The following is an 8,563-nucleotide window of genomic DNA, read 5'->3' as shown; positions in this document are numbered from 1 at the left end:
CCCCCCCCCCCCCCCCCCCCCCAACAGTCAAGAGTTTGGCATATATGATCGCTGAGTTAAGTTTACGATTTTCCACATAATTATCGGAAATGGATGATTCAGGCAGACAAGTTTCATTGCCGAAATGTGGATTTTCAAATCAAATGATTAAACACATCTCAAAATTGCAATATTGTGACATAAAAACCTACTCGGACAACTTTTTTTTTTTTTTTTTTTTTTTGAAGTACAGGAAATTAAAAACGGGAACGTTTTATACATGTGTTGCATTTAATTATAACGTATTTGTCACGTTTTGTTCAAGCTTGTGAGATTAAAAGTGGTCAGAGCTGTTTGCAGTGGGGAAAACGATATTAACATTTGTTCCTACTCTGCCTGGCCCAAAAAAAGATCACACTAATATTTTGTTGGACCGCCTTTAGCTTTGATTACGGCATGCATTCGCTGTGGCATTGTTTCGATAGGCTTCTGCAATGTCACAAGATCTATTTCCATCCAGTGTTGAATTAATTTTTCACCAAGATCTTGTATTGACTAAGCACTGGGCATGATGGGTGTATCACCACCTGCCTCTCTTCTTACCCTGATGCGCCCATCACTCTGGAACAGGGTAAATCTGGACTCAGACCACATGACCTTCTTCCATTGCTCCAGAGTCCAATCTTTATGCTCCCTAGCAAATCAAAGCCATTTTCTCCAGTTAGCCTCACTGATTAGTGGTTTTCTTGAGGCTACACAGCTGTTCAGTGTATTTCTGAGTTAAAATAGTTTTAGTTGATGCTACAAGCACATATTAAATTGAAGGCCTGGAGTGGATGTTGCGCCTCCAACTCTTACCCGTACCCGGAGAAAACCCAAGCATGCACGGACAGAACATGCAAACCCAGAAAGATCCCCAGCTGGGATTTTTAACCAGCGACCTGCTCGCTGAGATGCGGCAGCTCTACCACCTGCTCCACCGTGCTGCCCCCAGCAAACATTAGCAACTGAAAATGTTCTGGATTAAACTTTTATTTGTCAATTTTTGAAGCTCAATCCAAAATCAGTGAATCCCTTTTTAATTAGAAAGTCCCATGTGAAATTATTTGATAGGTTGTTTGCCTTTTTTGTGGCATTATAGAAAGTTTAGGGTAATATTAAATAATGTATACTGGTTTTATTGATATCGCTTCATTTAAAAAAAATGGAACAAATTCTATAAATCAAAATGTAGTTCACATTTGGGGTTTTATTAAAGACTTGCTGGGTTGATTGTCTAATTATATGACTAGTAGTCGTATAAGTCACACATTGTTCATGTGACCTCTAATGTAATGGTATGAAAAAGACTTCAGCTCTGTCCCTTTAATAAAAAATACTACTCCATCTGCTCCTGTCCTGCCCCACCCTCCACCTCCTCAGTTTGCTCACCCACCCACTCAGCAGTGCTCCACTCATACTCTACCTTTCTCCATTTACTGCCTCTCTGAGCAGCATCTCAGCTGAAAGGAAGAACTGAAACCACAGCACTGAGTGCGACTCATAATCCATGCCATTTAGGACATATGCAGAAAAACGCCCACTTCCTCTGCTGCTCATCTGCACTGGAGAAAGGTAGAAAAGCTGTTACATGTTTTATCATTATTAATTCAAAATTTTACTGCATTAGATTGCTTGTTATTTTCTGCCACACCGTTCCAAACACCAAACTTTAAACATTTCTGTAAAAGCAATATTTTTGATTAACTGTTAGGTTTTGACATCTTTATGAAAAGCAGAATTTTATTAAAAATGTGGAGCTAAAAACTGCCCAAATAAAAAAAAATAGCTGTTGTTTGTCAAATTAATCTATTTTTAACGGCTAATGTTTGGTTTTCAGGCAGCTAGGAAGTTAATACCTTTGTCTTATCTTGTGATTACAACCTGCAGAGCACCCAAATGTCAAGTAAAAATAATTATGGGCTTATGGTAATAAATTAATGATCATCTGGTATCATAGTGGTGCAGCTGGGACAGGAGGTATTTGAAGAGGGTGACATTAACACACCAGGGTTGTTCTGCACTTCCTTGTTTTTTTATTTTATTTCTTTTTACCCTCTCCATACATAACTTGTGCAATTGACTTTAGGAAACAAATTATGTGCTTTATGCTTGTTGCACTCATGTTCTACAGAAGTGTATGGGATTCCCCTAGACTGAAACGGTCTTATTCTTTTACACATTTCCTCTTTAGCTTCTCCTTTTGGAAAATTCAAAATTAGGTTTTGATTTGTGAATGATAACCATCACCTATATGTTTTACAATAATTTAATGACATTGTGTATAAAGACCTCAGGTCTGCAGCCTGAGATAATCAAAATATTTTTTATCATAATAAGTGCGTGTCCATTAGGTGTCTGTGGCTTTAAAGTCCCTGAAGCAAAACTGACTTGGTGTCTTGCAGCTTTATCACTGAAACTGTGAAGACTCTTCTTGTTCCTCGTGGACGCACATTTTTGCCAAGATTGTAAAAGAACTCAAAAAAGACCAAGTTAAAGGCCTGTTAGGCTAAATGAAAATTCTCATTAAAGTAAATTCAAACTTTTGTCTAAATTGCACAGCAATGTAAAAAAAATAATAATAATTGAAAGGCAAAACTTATACCTAGTTTTTGATACCTTTAGTTTTTGAATTTGTGTGTAACATTTGGTCAAGATGCAAGGATTTAAATATTTCTTGTGGTAATTTTATATCATTGAAAGTTTCTGCTGGTACTTCAGAGTCAGAGATTCTTTATTGTCGTTCGCATCACATGTGGTACATGTGGTGGAACGAAATTATGTACACAGGGTCCCAGTTACATCCAACAATAAAATGTAAAAGAAAAACAATGATAACATCTAAGATATGAACTAAGAAAAATATCAACTAAAAATACACTAAGCACTAATAGCATAAAAACATTACGTCAAAGAGCAGCATGAACATGCTGCTGTTGGACATAATGTTTTTATGGCCATTCTTGGCCTATTTGAACACGTAAGCTTTGTAGAGACAGTTTTCCACTTCATCTTTGGGTTTGAAATATTTAAACAGGATTAATCAGTGGATAATATGAAAAGGTGGATAATTTATTTTTCTTTCTAACATTTTTAGCCTTTAAATAAGAAAAGATCAGAAGCACAACATAAAAAAACTGGAATTAAATCTCGGTGATGTTGCAAGGATGCATCCTTCTGGTAAGACAGTTTCACACTTATTCAAATACAAGCTCCAAACTATCAGTTTGTTTTTTGTGATGATGGATGTTACTGAGCTTTATTCTGCTGAAACACTCATGATCTTGACTCTGAATCTTAGTTTTGTGTCACTCTACATGTCTATGGTTCCTTCACTTAATTGGTACTAGCAGTGGACGATACAAACAACTGCATTGCATTTAAAAATGCATATGGCTCCTTTTATTAATGGAGCATGATTTATGAATTGCTGAAATCTTTTTGCTAAATCTTTGTTTTGTATGCCTCTTTTTCAGAAACTGTGTCTTTCATGCCTTTATACACTTTTTTTATTTGATTTGAGCTAAAACAACATTTCTTTATCAACTTTAAGCTTTTTCCATGTGTGCATCAACATCAACAACCTTCTATTTATCGAGGTATCATTATGAAACCTGATAACAAACTTAAAAAACAAGGGATGGACTATTGTACTTATTTTCTTTTAAATTATAGAATTTCTGATGTTGCATATGGTCTTACTATAAAGGCTAACAGCTTTATCAAGTTTCAGTTTTTCCCTATTTTAACACTCATAAAAGAATGTTGCGTTATTTCCTATTAAGAACAAGAGAAAGAGCTGTGTTAGTTAAAACATGTACGGTAGTTTCTCACGAGTGTTCGACTCAAAATGGACCATTTCTCTTGGACCAGGCTCCAGAACTGCCAGTCATCAGATAAAACTCTGAACCTGTCACCATCTATTTTCCTCATCGCAGAGAAACGGAGGAGGTGAAGGGGTCGGGAGCTCAGCAAGGCACGCATATTTCAAGTCACTTTGCACACTTGAAGAGGATTTTTTTTCTTCTTCAATAATCCATTATGCATAGCAGCTCTGGCTCTCCCTGGTATTTCTCCTACCTTCTTGACGTCAGTTGCCATTTGTGAGGGTTACTCTGGCAACGGCCAGCCTCCCTGGGAGATGTCTGGTGGATAAGACAGCCCAGATAAAGCCTTTTAAGGTTCTACTGTTGCAGCATCTTTTAATTGCCTTTGATACAGTGGAAGCATTACATGAAGCTTGTCACGGAATACCCCCTCATGGGGACAAAAATTGGAGACATGCAGATAAAAATGTGAATTGGAGAAGCTGCTTCAGATTGATGTCCCTTTATCTTTATTTGATTGGATCAGTAAAACTAAACTGGGTGTGATAGATCTATTTCTGAGCATGCTGCCCTTTGATTACACAAAAGAAACAACATGCTAACAATGTGGGATTGTAGGGGCAATTTAATATATTTAAACAAAATTCATCACTTTGACATGCATCAATAAAAGTCTTTAATAATGTAACATAATAAAAAAACATTACAAACATATTTAAGCAAACTACAGTATTACCATTTTTGAAAATTCATTGTGAATTCAGCTGATAATTCATTTAAATGTACTGGAGGGGTTTTTTTTTGCATTTATGCAAAAACATCAGCTGGATAAAGAACAACGACGGCAACGTGTTGACGGGAAAACACCGTAATATTCAAATCATGTGCATGTAAGTGTGCATGGCGCTCTGCTGTAAGTTGCATTTGCATCAATGAAAAATTGCCTCACACGGAGTTGTGCCACTTAATTCAATACCTGCTCCCATCTCCATGATGCTATTTATAGTCTCGCCGACGTATGTGCCTTTCTTTTTTTTCACACACCAGGCTATTGATGTGCTATTTTTACAGTGTCAGTTTGCTCCCTCCTCTCCCTCTTAGTTGCCAAGCAATAGACTCGGGGACCTGATTGGCCAAGGATTTGCTTCGGGACATGCTGACTGTGACTCTCAGCTGGCTAATGATTTTGGTCTTTTTGCTCACTAGAGCAAGAGAGCACAGGGCTTGGCATCTTCTGATGTAGATATTTCTTATATGTAATTTTATTTTACAGTATAGATGCATGTAGCAGGATGCTATTTACAATTACCTTAACTATCTCAAGTGTACCATAGTTGTGATCACATTATAATTGAAATTACAGTACTTGTTTTGTAATTAGTACAATTTATCAGTAATCTCAGGTAAGATCAACCTAAAATGTAAAGATATGGTAAATGGACTGTACGTGTATAGCACTTTTCTATCTTAACAAGATACTCAAAATGCTTTACACTAATCTGTGCCCTCATTTACCCATTCATACAGCCCTCCACTATATCTGTGTAAAGAATAACCAGTGTTTTTTCACGTTCATACACCAATGGGACACACATCGGAGGCAATGAAGAGTTCAGTGTCTTGCCCAGGGACACTTTGACATGTGACTGTTGGTGGAATCGAACCCCCAGCTCTTGCACTGAAGGACGACTGCTCTAACCACACAGCCACAGCCGTCCCGTAACAGATTGCTTTAAAAATATTTTATCACAAATTTTTTTTTACCAGTAATAAGAAAACTGATTTAAGTTTTGTGCACAGATCCTTGCAAAAGAAACAACCCCCCCCCCCCCCCCCCCACACACACACACACACATTTAAACACTTTAAAACCAACCATTATATTCATTGTATGGTGTCATTTATCAACTAGGATAACTGTTTTTTGGTCTTGAACTTTTTTTGAACTACGATAACTGCAAAAGCGGAAACCAGAATCCCAGTTGTACTAATGGCAAACCAACAGCACAGTGTCTGCTCTTGCTATTATGTTAACTCTAATCCTTATAATCTGTTTAGGGATAAATTGGTGGGACACACCTAAACCACTGCTGTGTAAGTGAATTCATTTAGACTTAATCTGACCCCATGCCTCTCTGAAAGGAAACCAAGGCCTGCAAAACTTTCATCCTCCCTTTATTGATTATGGCTCGTGCAGAGATATGGAAAAGCCTATCCCACTGCTCCCTTTCATTGGCCCCATAAAATATTCATCCTGTCCTAATGGAGAGATAGAGATCCTTTTCAATGAGCTCGCTGCAGGCTAACCACAGTGAGCAGGGTGAGACAAGGCACAGCTGCCTCCTGCACTAAAACAAGACAATTGGGTTAAGATATTTAAAACAAAATGAATTCATTAGTGATTTCAGTGTATTTTGAATTCAGGGTTTTAATGAGGAAACCATTTAAATACATTTCCTTTGCATTATGATAATTTTTAATATGTACTGTGATTCAACAGATATGAAAAAAAGGAACTATTTGCATGCAAACTAGAACGAGTTAAACTCCTCAAATCCTTAGGAACTAGAAGACACGAATAAAACTAAATAAATAAAGTTTAGAGAATTAGATTTGATAGCTTTGCAAATGAGCTTACATAAAACTTTGGTTATTATAAGTTAGAAAATTCAAGTAAAAACAAAAATACTTTTTTTATTATTCGCTGCTTTTGGTGCGTAACGGAGTATACTATATGTTCTAATACTAATACTACGAGTCTTATTATCCGTCTGAAGAGGTTTGCTGGTCTAATTCTTGTTTCCTGTATCCCATTCGGTTCCTTTTCGTAGAGGGGCTGATGGACTTTACCATTTCAGCCGTGGGGTACAAACCATTTTCTGGCATTCCTAAAACATTTAAAAGGTGCAAATGAAACTCATATCGGTAATTTAATTTAAATAATAATATATATGCAAATATATTCGCAACAGAAAATTTATTTTAAGCTTGATGTACTGTTAGAAAATTAAAAAAATTATAATTGTCCGCCACTACGCACCCCTCCCGGTAGGCTGTTGCCATGTTCCCACTTTCATGGGTGTGGTGATTAGCTTGTTTGGTGAACATTTTTTTTTTGTTAAATCCGACGCGAGTACTGTTGTTCTCAGGTCCACTGAAGCGGATTTAAGTCTTATTATTAACACAGCTTCCTTTCGCGATTTGTCTCACAGCTTTTACCATGGTTGTCGTGTGATAACGGACTGGCGTGACTTGGTTTGGAAGAACGGACTCAGCCAAAACGTCTCTTTTTCAGGTGAGGACGTTTAGTCTTGTCTCGTTATTTTGGTGGCTCATTTGGAGCTATTTCCTGTTTTGTTCTGAACCGGTTAGTTGTGTTTTACATCGTGACCGAGTTGCAGAAATGTCTGTGTGCGATATATTCTAGCAGCAGTAATGTGGATGTAAAAAAAAAACAGTTTCAGACGAATGTCTCAGTCACTGTTATAGTCTCCCTCCCCCTCTCCACTTAAAGCGAAGCTAAAAATCCCCAGGAACCCTGAACGCGGCCTTTTACCGTAACAGTCTGTCAAAACACCCGAGTGTTCGGCGGAACTATGAGCAAATTACACCATTAGTTCCGACTCGCACTTGTGTTTTTCCATTTTAGACGCAGGGTTTCTCTTTTTGTTGCGCAAAACCTTGTGAGGCTTAAAAAGCTTTCTTAAAAAATATATGAATGTGAGAAGTCCGCCCTCATTATCATCAGCTGACAGGCCCGCGCACTCCTGCAGTTTGTTGCTCTCATCTGAAACCTGTCTGGGTTCATTGTTATTGAATAATAAAAAATAATAATCGGCACATTTTTACTTTAAACAGGCTTTCAATGTGATGTACTGATGACTATGTATATGTATATATTATGTAGCTCTGCAAGTGTATTCTGCTAAATAAGTGAATTAATATTATTTCCAGTTGTAATGATAGTCAAACAATTAATTTGCATCTAATCTACAGGAAGTAGAATGGATGAATAAAACTCAGAGATAAGTGAGCCATAAACTTTAAAACAGTGGGTAAGTAAGCTATTGATTATATATATATTTTAGGGGAAAATAACTTGCAGAACTGATGTTTATAGATGTATAGATTAAAAGTAACAAACAGTAAATTACACACAATTATTTGGCAGTGGCAGTTATAGGTGCTGTCCTAAATCAAAAGTGCTACATCCAAGAACATGTACTCATGATAGACTAGTCACTATAAAAATATTGTAAATGTACTAACCATCTTGATTGTCATAGTTTCGACCGTACGTGTGTTGATTTCATAACAAGAAAGAAAAGAAAAACAACTGTACCAGTCCAAACTGGAACAATGGTGGCACAGGGTGTTGTGATACAGATTTAATAAATCAAGTTAGTGAGGCACATCATCTTTGGCTTTCTTGTTAAATTGAGGCTTTTATAAAGGTATTTATAATTTTTTTGGTCTGACGAGTAAAAAAGTTTGTCACGTTCATGTTGTAGCATGTATTATGTGGGTAGCTGACGATGATTCATCCTCACTGATGTAAATATCAGTGGCAAAATAAAATAAACCCATTTACTAGTCTGGTTTCAGCTATTAGTTCTTGAATCCTTGAGCAGTTTTATTTTTTTTATTAAAACGTATAACATTGGATAATAATCTAAAAAAGTTAAATCTGGTCCTCTGGACATTCAAAAAAAAAAAAA

Source organism: Nematolebias whitei, chromosome 3 (assembly GCF_014905685.2).
Source record: "Nematolebias whitei isolate Nwh7 chromosome 3, NemWhi1, whole genome shotgun sequence".
NCBI lineage: Eukaryota > Metazoa > Chordata > Actinopteri > Cyprinodontiformes > Rivulidae > Nematolebias > Nematolebias whitei.
Note: the sequence above shows the minus strand (reverse complement) of the source record.